The sequence below is a fragment of the Phoca vitulina genome, unplaced genomic scaffold (genome assembly GCF_004348235.1).
Source record: "Phoca vitulina isolate PV1807 unplaced genomic scaffold, GSC_HSeal_1.0 scaffold29, whole genome shotgun sequence".
Taxonomy (NCBI): Eukaryota; Metazoa; Chordata; class Mammalia; order Carnivora; family Phocidae; genus Phoca; species Phoca vitulina.
Window position 1 is genome coordinate 24,807,643 of NW_022589732.1, and position 12,523 is coordinate 24,820,165.

The 12,523-nt window shown below is 37.5% G+C and overlaps 1 protein-coding gene across 4 annotated transcripts in view; it reads left to right on the forward strand.

Moving 5' to 3' along the window:
• Positions 1 to 12,523, forward strand: part of BMPR1A (bone morphogenetic protein receptor type 1A) — a 139,390-nt gene that overhangs the window by 67,385 nt on the left and 59,482 nt on the right. For all 4 annotated transcript variants that reach the window (XM_032423975.1, XM_032423973.1, XM_032423974.1 and 1 more), the window contains exon 2: positions 8,405 to 8,519. The gene's annotated coding sequence lies outside the window, so the exon portion shown is untranslated. The remainder of the gene's footprint in view (positions 1 to 8,404; positions 8,520 to 12,523) is intronic.

The window sequence follows — 12,523 nt, forward strand, 5'->3', positions numbered from 1 at the left end:
CTATATTTAGTTAGCCATATTTACTTTAGATTAAAATAAAATTTTTATTCTAAAATCTATTCTATATACAAGGATATATATAACATAGATGTACATTTTAGAGTAATAATAATGAATGAATGCATCTGTCCCAGCCTCCTGTCCCAAGAAATGTAATGGCATCCTTTGAACATCTCTAGGCTTCAGGACAATAGCTTGTCTCTTCCCAGAAGAAACCATCATCCTAAGTTTGGTGTTACTCCATCACCTTTCCTTACATTTTCCCACTTTTGTATTTTTCCTTTAATATACTTTATAGAAAGAATTTCCTATTTTTGAGCTTTATATGAATGGAATCACACTGTATATATGTATTCTTCTTGGACTGTTTCTTTTTTGTTCAACATTATGATATTGAGATTTCATTCTTGTTAACATACTTATCTGAGGTACATTCCTTTTCAGTACTATGTGGTAATTCCATTGTATGAATATACTACAATTTATGCATTTTACTGTTGTTGGACACTTGGGTTTCCTCTGGTTTTTGCTATTAAGAAAATGCTGCTGTGAATCTTCTTGTGCATGCTTCTTGGTAGATACATGCAAAAGGTCCCCTGGGTTATATACCCAGAGCTAAAATTTTTGGGGTTTCGGGTATGTACATTATCACCTTTACTAGAGGGTGGCAAAAAAAAGATTTTTTTTTTTTTTTTTTTTTTTTTAAAGATTTTATTTATTTATTTGAGAGAGAGAGAATGAGAGACAGAGAGCATGAGAGGGAGGAGGGTCAGAGGGAGAAGCAGACTCCCTGCCGAGCAGGGAGCCCGATGCGGGTCTCGATCCAGGGACTCCAGGATCATGACCTGAGTCGAAGGCAGTCGCTTAACCAACTGAGCCACCCAGGCGCCCAAAAAAAAGATTTTTTTGTAAACAATTGTACATTAAGCCAGATAAGGAATTCAAGAGGAACAGTTTGAGAGAGGATCTTGTTAGAAATGTTGAGATGTTTACAGTTCTTAGCTCCTCCCATTTTTGTTTTTTCCTGAGTTGACTCATTGAGGTGTCCTATCTTTCCCTTCTTCTTGAAGTGGTCTTTTAAAAATATCACAGCACTGGGGCGCCTGGGTGGCTCAGTCGTTAAGCGTCTGCCTTTGGCTCCGGTCATGATCCCAGGGTCCTGGGATCGAGCCCCGCATCGGGCTCCCTGCTCTGCGGGAGGCCTGCTTCTCCCTCTCCCACTCCCCCTGCTTGTGTTCCCTCTCTCGCTGTCTCTGTCTCTGTCAAATAAATAAATAAAATCTTTAAAAAAAATAAAAAATAAAAAAATAAAAATATCACAGCACTTAAAATATATATATATATTGTGATATATATATCACAGCATAAAAATTACTGGATCATAATGGAAGATGTGTTCAATTTTTATACCCTCAGTTTCAGGCTGTCCTCTGCAGCCTTTTTATTTCTATAGACCCTGAAACAGAGCTTCAATAAACTAGTTTTCTGGTTTTCAGGAATAATGTAAATGAAAAGTGGATAAGGGAGCCTGGGTGGCTCAGTCGGTTAAGCATCTGCCTTTGGCTCAGGTCATGATCTCAGGGTCCCAGGATCAAGCCCCACTTGGGCTCCCTACTTTGTGGGGAGCCTGCTTCTCCCTCTCCCTCTGCTGCTCCCCCTGCTTGTGCTTGCGTGCACTCTCTGTCAAATAAATAAAAAAAATTTAAAAAGAAAAGAAAAGTGGATAGAGGGGGCTGTTACTGTGTTAGCAAGTATGCATCCTAAGTAGCTTTTAGCAAAGGAAGAAAACTTAAAAAAAAGAGGGATGCAAGCTAAAATTTAAAACAAGCAAACAAGCAAGTACACAAATAAGTAAACACAGCACTCTTCTGGGACCATTTAGAAATTGGAGCGAATAGCACTATGTATTAATTAGTCCCTGATGATTTCACTATATTGCAGCATAACTCTGTAATTGGTGTTCATAATGTTAATTCTAAATAGTATTTATACTTTACTGAGAAGTAGAAACAATGCATGTTTTTAGAAGAATTGCTGAACCTTTAGCAATCTAGAATCAATTTCTGGGATGCCTGGGTGGTGCAGTCAATTAGGGGTAGGACTCTTGATCTCAGGTCTTGATCTCAGGGTCGTGAGTTCAACCCTACGGAGGGCTCCATGCTAAATAAAATCAATTCCTGATAATTCCTGAGAGTAGAAATTTTCTTCTTTACATAATGTAGTGAAACTCTCCAGAGGGACTTGCCCCAGGGTACTTTCACCTATCAGCTAATAGAATAAATGTTCTATTGATAGGTTCTTACCATTTCATAGGAAATAAATGGGTGATATGTATTTCTCCACTGACTGAATTAGGTTTACTTGGGAGGTAGAAGATGTATCAAGTAATTTAAATGTCTGTGTATACTGTGTAAATTGTTTAGTAAATTGTAGAGAAAAATTAAAATGGAAGACATAAAAGTGGTTTTCATGCTTCTTTGTCAGGAAGGATAAATTGGAAAGAATATATGATAGATGATTATTTGGGGGTTCATCCTGCTGCAGGTGGCTACGTCAAATTTGATGTGTTTGTTACTCTTAGAACAGATGGGCACTCATGTAATAGGAGTCATTGCTTCCCAGACCCAGAGGGTGAGGGATACAGGGAGGACTGAAGACCCAGAATTTGGTCTAGGAACTATTGGTTTCTTTAGACTTCTGTTATGGGGACTCCTCATTTCCATAGGATACTAGAAACCACTGCAGAATTGAAGTTCCCTAGCTGATTTGAAAGAAAGAATGTATCTTGAATAGTCTGAACAGTTATTTTGTTATTCACAATCTAATTTTAAGCAGAGGGAGAACATTTTTAGGAAATAGGGTTTAAAAAATTTTTAATTACTTAAAAATAATTATAGATTTGTAGGAAATTGCAAAAATAGTAAGGAGAGGTCCCTTGTACCCTTCACCTTCCTCCACTGGTTACTTAATGCTATGTGATGTACAGTATCCAAACAGAAACTGGTATTGGCTCATTTTATATATATAGTGCTGTGCCATTTAAAAATACATGTAGATGGGGGTGCCTGGGTGGCTCAGTCGTTAAGTGTCTGCCTTCGGCTCAGGTCATGATCCCAGGGTCCTGGGATCGAGCCCCGCATCGGGCTCCCTGCTCAGCAGGGAGCCTGCTTCTCCCTCTCCTACTCCCTCTGCTTGTGTTCCCTCTCTCGCTGTGTTGCTCTCTGTCAAATAAATAAATAAAATCTTAAAAAAAAATAAAAATAAAAATAAAAAAAAAAATAAAAATACATGTAGATGTGTAGCATCAAGACACAGACCCTGTCACCACAAAGATCTCCCTTGTGCTGCACATGCAGCTGTCTCCCACCATGGCAGCCATGAGGGTTTTTTTTTTTTTTTCCATCTGTATGATTTTGTCATTTAGAGAGTGTTTTATAAATGGAATCATATAGTATGTGACCTTTTTGCACTCAGCCTAATCCTTTGAGATTCACCTAAGTTGTTTTGTGTATCACTAAGTTTACCCCTTTTTATTGCTGAGTAGGATTCTGTTGTGTGGATATACCAGTTTGTTTAACCATTCACCTTTTGAAGGACGTTTTGTTTTCTCCAGTTTTTGGTTATTAAAAATAAAACTGCTGCTAATATTCATGTTCATTTCTTTGCAACCATGAGTGTGTTTGGTTACATGTGAGTGTGTATTTCGTTTTTAAAGAAACTTCCAAACTATTTTCCAAAGTGGCTGTGCCATTTTACATTCTCACCAACAATGTCTGAAAGATTTATTTTCTTCATATTCTTGCCGTGTTTTTTATTTTAGTTGTTCCAGTAGGTATATAGTGATATCTCAGCCGGGTCTTAATTTGCATTTCCCTCATGGCTAGTGTTGTTGACTGTATCTTTTCATGTGCTGATTTGCCATCCAGATATCTTCTTCAGTGAAATCTCTTTTCATATTGTTTGCCCAGTTTCTTGGTGATTTTTTTTTTAGCGTTGAGTTTTGAGATTTGTTATATCCTAGTTGGGTCCTTTGTCACATACATGGCTTGCAAATATCTTTTCCCATCCTGTATCTTGTCTTTTCATCTTTTTAACAGGGCCTTTTGCAGAAGGAATATTTTTAATTTTGATGAATTCTAATTTGCCCCTTTCTTTCTTTTGTAGATCATCATTTTGGTGTCTTTCTCCATTCCCACCCTCCACCCCCAGTCCCCAGACAACCCTTAATCTATTTTCTGTTTCTGTGGAATTCCACATTTTGGGTATTTTGATTGTTTGATTTGAGTATGTTGATTGTTTGATTTCTTCTAATATTTAGTACTTCAGAAATATGCATCTAGGTCAAAAGAAGCATCTGGATTGAGATATATATTTAGGTGAGTTATCATTGTATAAATAACAGTTGAATTCATGGAAATAAATGTAGTAAATTAGTTCCTGAATCATGGTATTTGCTGGGTTACTTTTGGTAATTGAAAACAATAAAAGGTTAAACAATAAAAGGACTCAATATAATATAATATAATATAATAAAAAAATCCAGCGTCGTAATACGGTTTTGGGATTTATTCAAGCATAACATCACCAAAGACCCAGATTCTTTCTGTTGTTTAATGCAACCATTCTTAATCTGTTGGGTTGTCTTCTTAGGCTGTAGCCTCCTTCATGGTCCTGATGGCTGCCATCATTTTACTTGACAAACTCAAACCCAGAGTTGCCCGGAAAAAAGGGTGGTGGTGGGGGGATGATTTCACTTAGGTGTCTTTTTTTTTTTAAGATTTTATGTATTATTTGACAGAGAGAGAGACAGCGAGAGAGGGAACACAAGCAGGGGGAGTGGGAGAGGGAGAAGCAGGCTTCCCGCCTAGCAGGGAGCCCAGTATGGGGCTCGATCCCAGGACCCCGGGATCATGACCTGAGCCGAAGGCAGACGCTTAATGACTAAGCCACCCAGGCACCCCCACCTAGGTGTCTTTTTCTCATCAACCAGAAAAACCTTCCCCAGAAACACTTTTCCCAGTGCTTAGTTTCCCAGCAAACTTAGGCTCTTGTCTTACTGGCTGGAATTGCATCAGATGCTTATAGCTAAGCCACTCATTGGCAGGTAGAATGGAAATTGCCACAATTGGCTTAGATCAGAGCTTTCTCACCCTGGTGTTAAGAATCTTTTTCACGTATCTCTTTTGGAAGAAGCTTTTCCCCCTTGTCTTTTGGTTGTCTGATATAATTAGGATAGGTAAGGTTTTCTACACAAGCCAGTTTCTCGTATCATTGAGTTGTTGCTATTCAGTACTTCACCAAAAAGTCCTACCCTGTGTCATCAGCTGTGCTAGATTCTAGAATTACAACAATGAATAAAAAGTTAGAGTTTGGTATGGAAGTATGCTTAAGAAGAGTGCTATGATAGAATTGTGTACTGTAGTTCATTTGCATTACAGGTTTAATATTACTGTTTATACCTTTGGTTTTATGAGAAAGGCATCTTAATTTTCAAAATCAAGCTTACATTCAAGTTATAAGTGATCTTTTAAAACACAACCCATCCGGGGCGCCTGGGTGGCTCAGTCGTTAAGCGTCTGCCTTCGACTCAGGTCATGGTCCCAGGGTCCTGGGATGGAGCCCTGCATGGGGCTCCCTGCTTCGCCAGGAAGCCTGCTTCTCCCTCTCCCACTCCCCCTGCTTGTGTTCCCTCTCTCGCTGTGTCTCTCTCTGTCAAATAAATAAATAAAATCTTTTAAAAAAAATAAAAATAAAAAAACACAACCCATCCATAAGTTGACCCTCCCTTTCTGTGTTATGTGGTTACCTGCTTTATTATAGAAGTGCATGATAAGCCTAAATTATACTGTTCATTTGAATTACTTACAGCTAAAACTGTATTATATTTTTCTGAAGCATGATGTTTGAATTTTCCAGTTAATGTACTAAAAATTTTAACAGTAATGCCTTTAGTTTAAGAGCCCAACTGGGATGTTTTGTCAAATATTCTGTAGTTTGGTTCTGATTTTTTAAAAGGGTTATATGAATGCAGCGATAGTGTTAACAGCAGTATTTGTATGATATTTGGGGTACTTTTTATGGGTGCTTAGAGAAGAGAAATGCTGTTGAGGAGGAGAGTATTTGGAGTGGTTGAAAGAAATAGTATGCAGTCAGTATTGCTGAGTTTGTGAATACTAGGAAATGACTACTTTTTGACATCTGGTACAGACTCAAAAGTAATCTTAAATTTTATCTTAGACTGAGTGTATTTATCAAAAGCATATGTACACTGTTCTTTTCTATAAAGCAAATCTTACTAATATAAAAGTGAATGGGTGGTGTTCTAACACCTCAGAGTCAGAGATAACTATAATATCCACAGTTGATGTTTGTCACTGATGGGTTCTGTATGGTTAATGATCTTTTAAGTACCTTGGTGGTTTAAAGTTTAACGACTTTGGGCGCCTGGGTGGCTCAGTTGGTTAAGCGACTGCCTTCAGCTCAGGTCATGATCCTGGAGTCCCGGGATCGAGTCCCGCATCTGGCTCCCTGCTCGGCGGGGAGTCTGCTTCTCCCTCTGACCCTCCCCCCTCTCATGCTCTCTCTCTATCTCATTCTCTCTCAAATAAATAAATAAAATCTTTAAAAAAAATAAATAAATAAAGTTTAACGACTTTAATAATTTTGAAAGCCAAGAGGGTTGTGTACATTTGGATGGCAAATAAAGGTATTTTGTAAAGATAATGTGGGATTAAAATGCACTTTTCATATTTGTTTGCAAATATTTACGAACTTTGAGGAAATTCTAATGTTAGCTCAATTATAAAATATTAGAATATATCTAGAAAGGTTTGATTTTTCACTTATTCTGTTGTTAGACACAAAATCTTTGATGAAAATTATTATACTCATTTAGTGTTTTGTTTTGACTAGATCTTTGTGGTGGTTAAACACAAGTTCATAGTGTTGTAATAAGTAGTGCCATGATAAACAACGGTTAGTAGATGGTCAAATTTTATTTGAGCCATTGGAAATAACTGGTAGAATTAGAATCGGGCCATATATTTTTAAACGTAGTCCTTTTGATGGATTGTTTTAACCTTTATGAGGATGGGTTAATCTGAGCTTTGTTTAATATGGTGATTGCCTTCCCTCTTTTCTTCCACATACACTGTTAGGGAAGAATGGAGTTGTTGGCTGAGAGTGGCTTTGGAGGAAGATATTTGTCATTTCTAAAATGAAAACACAGTGCATTTATTTTTTGATTATCTAAGGGACATTTTTTAAGACTATGAACATCTCAGGAAAAAATCACTAAATACCATATCTCCATTCCCGCCCTCACTTCTCTGAGTGATGGTCTCAGAGTTTTATAGTCCTGTGAGTACCCAGTTAAGTTGTGGGTAACTGGTGCATTGAGAAGACTATTTAAGGCTCCTGCATGCAGACAAAGCATTACTAATTGCTTTCAGGGTCAGTCTGTCTTTAGTTGGACCATGAAAGATTTAGCATGGTCCTGTGGCAGACTGTCTGCCGAGTGGAGACTCTTGTGTTTAAGAAAGGCTGCTACCTGATATGCTAGACCGGTTCAGGTTGCCCCAGTTTACATGAATTCAGTCATTATTGCCAAGACTACTAAACCTCAGTGTGACACAAGTGATACTTCTAAATGGACTTGAAGACAAAGGCATTTTGACCTTGCAGTGGGACATAGGTAGTGTTCACACAGCTTAAAATTTTTCCTTTTAAAATATGAAACAGTACTTTGCTATTTGAAGTTTCAGTTAAAAGATACATTCAACAAAATTATTTTTAAAATCTCTAAGTAAACAACATGCCTTTTTAAATCAAAATTTTTTATTGTTTCCCTCTTTTAGATTTATGAACTCTGTCTCAAAGCAGCAGGGGAACTAAATGTCAGTGGTAACGTAGTTGTAACCTATCCCCTGGGCTTAGACCAAGCAGTGCCATTAATTCCTGACCCCTCCAGTTCTTAATATTCGAGGTAGAAGGTTGACTGAAATTAAAACTGCTTACTGAGATTTTGGTGATAAAAAGTGAAAATAGGGATATTAGGTGAGTGGTCAAATATATTTTTGCCTAAGTAGGAATTTGAATATTGTAGAATTATAAATTTTAGTGCTGCTTCTAGCTGTTCCTGTTTTTCAAGCTAATACAGAAATTTTACATGCAGTAATTTTTTCCACAGAACTATTGTTACGTTTGTGAAGTTGAAAATATGCAAAATGGGAAACTTCTTTGTGCAGAGGTTGGGAAAATGGTAAAGTGATAGGTTAAAGTACTTTAGAAATTTCATTGACTTTACATCAAAAATGTATAATTTTACACCTGACAAATGTTTAGTATTGCTTCCGCATGTTTCTTTTAGTTTAAGTAAGTTCTTTTTTTTTTTTTTTTTTAACAGATTGATGAAAATATGCATCAGTTTAATACTGTCTTGGAATTCATGAGATGGAAGCATAGGTCAAAGCTGTTTGGAGAAAATTGGAAGTACAGTTTTATCCAGCCACATCTCTGAGGTAAGGAAAAGACTTTTATTTATTTATTTTTAAAAGATTTTATTTATTATTTGACAGAGAGAGAGAGAGCACGAGAGAGGGAACACAAGCAGGGGGAGTGGGAGAGGAAGAAGCAGGTTTCCGGTTGAGCAGGGAGCCGGATGCAGGGCTCCATCCCAGGACCCTGGGATGACCTGAGCCAAAGGCAGACACCTAACGACTGAGCCACCCAGGTGCCCCAGGAAAAGACTTTTAAGAAAATAATTAGAATAATGTGGACATTTTCATTTGTTAACAATTGAAAATAGTCCTGGAAGGTGGGTGGGGGGATAGGCTAAATGGGAGATGGGCATTAAGAAGAAGAGCACGTGTTGGGATGAGCAACTGGGTGTTGCGTGTTAAGTGATGAATCACTAAATTCTACTCCTGAAACCAGTACTACATTATATGTTAACTAACTTGAATTTAAATAAAATCTTGGAAAGAAGAAAAAAATTGAAAATAGTCCTTCTGTATGTATTACTGCGGCAACTTTATTTTAGCTTCTTTAGTTTCTTTAATGACCTCCTTATGAGTTCATAAGTAGTTCTAATATGTTTTTTCTCTTCTTATAAATGTTGAACCTCTTCAGGAATAAAAGACTTATTTATTATTGATAGCACTTTCTTCACTCTAATTATAGAAAATAAGCATTAGATGATATATAGAGATATATTTATTCCCTCTAAAGATGACCAAGCAGAGTTCAGAATGGTGGATTATATAAAAAAATGGATGTTTATATTATTTTGAAACTTTCACACATTATAGAATTCAGAATAAAAATGTTGTCTTAAAATGTAGATCTTTGGAGATAGAATTTATTTAAAGAAGTGGGAACTGCATTAACACCAGGGATGGGAGAGAAGAAGCTATTCTAAGACTGTATGTATGGAGAAGTCAAGTTCATTATTTTCAATCAATTTACAGACTCAGATTATCAGGGAAAAGGTTTGAATTCTTCAGGGATCTGTATTTTAGAAAAATGAATAGGACATACACTATGAAGTGGTCTGTACTTTTCTTCCTGGAGTAGTTGGCTTTGCTCCCCGCTGATGCTTTCTTAGCGCGCACTCTTTTTTCTCACTCTGCTCCCCTGGTGTCTTTGCTCTTTTGAAAAGTACTTATGACTTTTTAATTGTCTTTTATTAGGCTTCATACTCTTTGATCACTGTAGTAGTTGCCATTTTCCCTTTTTTGCAATTCTCTCTGTTTCTGTGACCCTGTGTTCTAGTTCTACTTCTTCAATTACGCCTTCATAATTATTTTTTTTTCTCCTCCTACTCTTAAATAACAACCTCCACAAGGTTTTATCTTTGAAATTTTTCTGTTTCTTCTTTAGGTTTTTCCTAATCTCATTTCAACAGTCATCTCTAAAGTGATCTCTCTCAACCTTACATCTCGGTTGTGACATTCTCTCTAACCTTCGGGCCCATATTTCCAGCTGCTTGATTCACACCAGGGTTCCCATGTCTGTTACTGGACCTCTCTGTCACCCATGTTCAGAGTCTCAGTGCTGAATCTGATTCCTCATCTTTTCCTTCCTGCCCTCAGTCTGAGATCCATTCTCATCTGTTGACCTCTGTAATGTGCCGTGAATGTTTCCGTCCTCTCTTTTCCAGTCCCCCCCATCACCATCCAAGGTTAGGCCCTTCTGTTACATTTCACCTAAAATATTGCAGGGCTTTCCCAGCTTTGTGCCTCTCTTCACTCCATTTCCCTCTCCATGTTACTGCCAGCTGAAATTTTCTGAAAGATAATTCTGCATGTACTGTCAGTGACTCTTTTTTGGCCTGCCAAAGTAAGGACAAACTACTCTAGTAGTAAAGTCTCTTAACAGTATAGCATTAAGTGAGTAATACCTTTGCCTGTATCCATTCATTTCCTTCTCCCTGTAAACATTTATTAAATACCCACTCTATGTCAAGCACTATGTTAGGCACTGAGAATACAAAATGTTCGGTGAAATGGGTTCCTTGCTTTGCTCTTGATGTAGTCTGCTTAGAGAGGAGTATGCAAACAGCTAATTCAAGTGCAATTGGAAAAGTGCTATATGAAATTGGAAAAGCTTCAACACTGTTAGATGAGAGAATTGTCAGGCAGGCTTCACATAGGAAATGATACTTGAGTAGAATCTTGAAAGATGAGTGAAAGATTGCTAAGTGGAATTTGGGAGGTGAGAGAATTTCATGCACAGAACCCAGCATAAGCAAGGGAAGCTTGAGATGTATCGAATGTACAAAAGACAGGAGAAATCATTTTGTATAGTTTGAATTACGGATATGAGAGAGGCTTTGAGGGACAAGGCTGGGAGAGATCTTAATTGTGAAGAACTCCAAATGCTATGGTAAGGAGTTTAGGCTTTATTTTGTGAATAGTTGGCAGTCACTGAAAAATTTTAACAAAGGTATTTCAGGATCATAATTGTGTTTTGTTAAAATTAAACTGGCAGGGGCGCCTGGGTGGCTCAGTCAGTTAAGCGTCTGCCTTTGGCTCAGGTCATGATCTCAGGGTCCTGGGATTGAGCCCCACATCAGGCTCCCAGCTCAGCAGGGAGCCTTCTTCTCCCTCTCCTCCCTGCTCGTGCTCTCTCATTATCTCTGCCTCTCTCTCTCTTAAGTAAATAAATAAAATCTTCAGAATTAATCTGGCAGTGATATGGATGATAGTTTGCAAGGGGGAGGGGGATACCAAAAGCAGAGAGACAATTAGGTTACTCTTAATTGTTTCAAGCAAGAAATAATGAGGCTCTTGATTAAGGTAGGGATTGACTTACCTGAAATTATGAAAATCTGTAAGTACTGGCTATTTAGCAAATGTTTAATTTTCTTCTTCTCTACCCCTACATGATACCCCTCTGCCAGTGATTTGAAATTGCCTTGTACTTCTCTCTGCTTTGTTCATAATTATTCTCCTGACATGCTTTTTCCACTTTTTCTTTCTTGTGGAAGGCCTGTCAACTTTAAAAGACCCAACTCAAGTGCCAGTTCATCCCTGATGTCCTTTCTGATCTATATCTATATAAAATAATATCTGAGTATTATTTTATAATATTTAATATTTATTAAAAATATTAAATAAAAATTTAATAAAAATTTAGTAAGGGGGCACCTGGGTGGCTCAGTCGTTGGGCACCTGCCTTCGGCTCAGGTCATGATCCCAGGGTCCTGGGATTGAGCCCCACGTTGGGCTCCCTGCTCGGTGGGAGGCCTGCTTCTCCCTCTCCCTCACTTGTGTTCCCTCTCTCGCTGTGTCTCTCTCTGTCAAATAAATAAATACAGTCTTTAAAAAAAAAATTTAGTAAAAATATTTAAAAATTTAATTTGTATTTATTTAAAATATTTAAAATTTTTAAATATTTAAAATATTTTTAAAAATTAAATAAAAATATTTTAAAATGAAATAGTTTAATATTTAATAGTATATATATAGAGATATATTAAAAAATACATATATATTTTTAAGAGCGAGTGCGGGTGCACAAGTGCTGCGGGTGAGGGGAGTGGGTAGGGGCAAAGGGAGAGGGAGAGAGAGAATCTTAGGCAGTCTCCATGCCCAATGTGGAGCCTGATGTAGGGCTTAATCTCATGACCCTGAGATCATGACCTGAGCCAAAATCAAGAGTCAGGCACTTAACTGAGCCACCCAGGTGCCCCGATCTATATTTCTTTGACTCTAAGAATATGTTCCTTCCTAGTTTAAGGCCCCAGAGCACTTATTTTTGTTCTACAGGATATTACTTATTTTGGTCCTTGTTAAACTATGTAACAGCAAATCACAAAGGAGGAATCAGAAAACAAAGAACATGGTCCCCATCCTCTGTTTATAGTTGTATCTATAAGGTATGTATGTAAGTAATATGAGTAATGATAACCAACACTGCCAGGTAAAAGTGATAAATGCCAGGAGAGTAAATCATTACTTCTTAATCAGGGTTCTATAGTACTGAGAAGTACAGACAGAACATAGGAGGGATTATTTGAGGT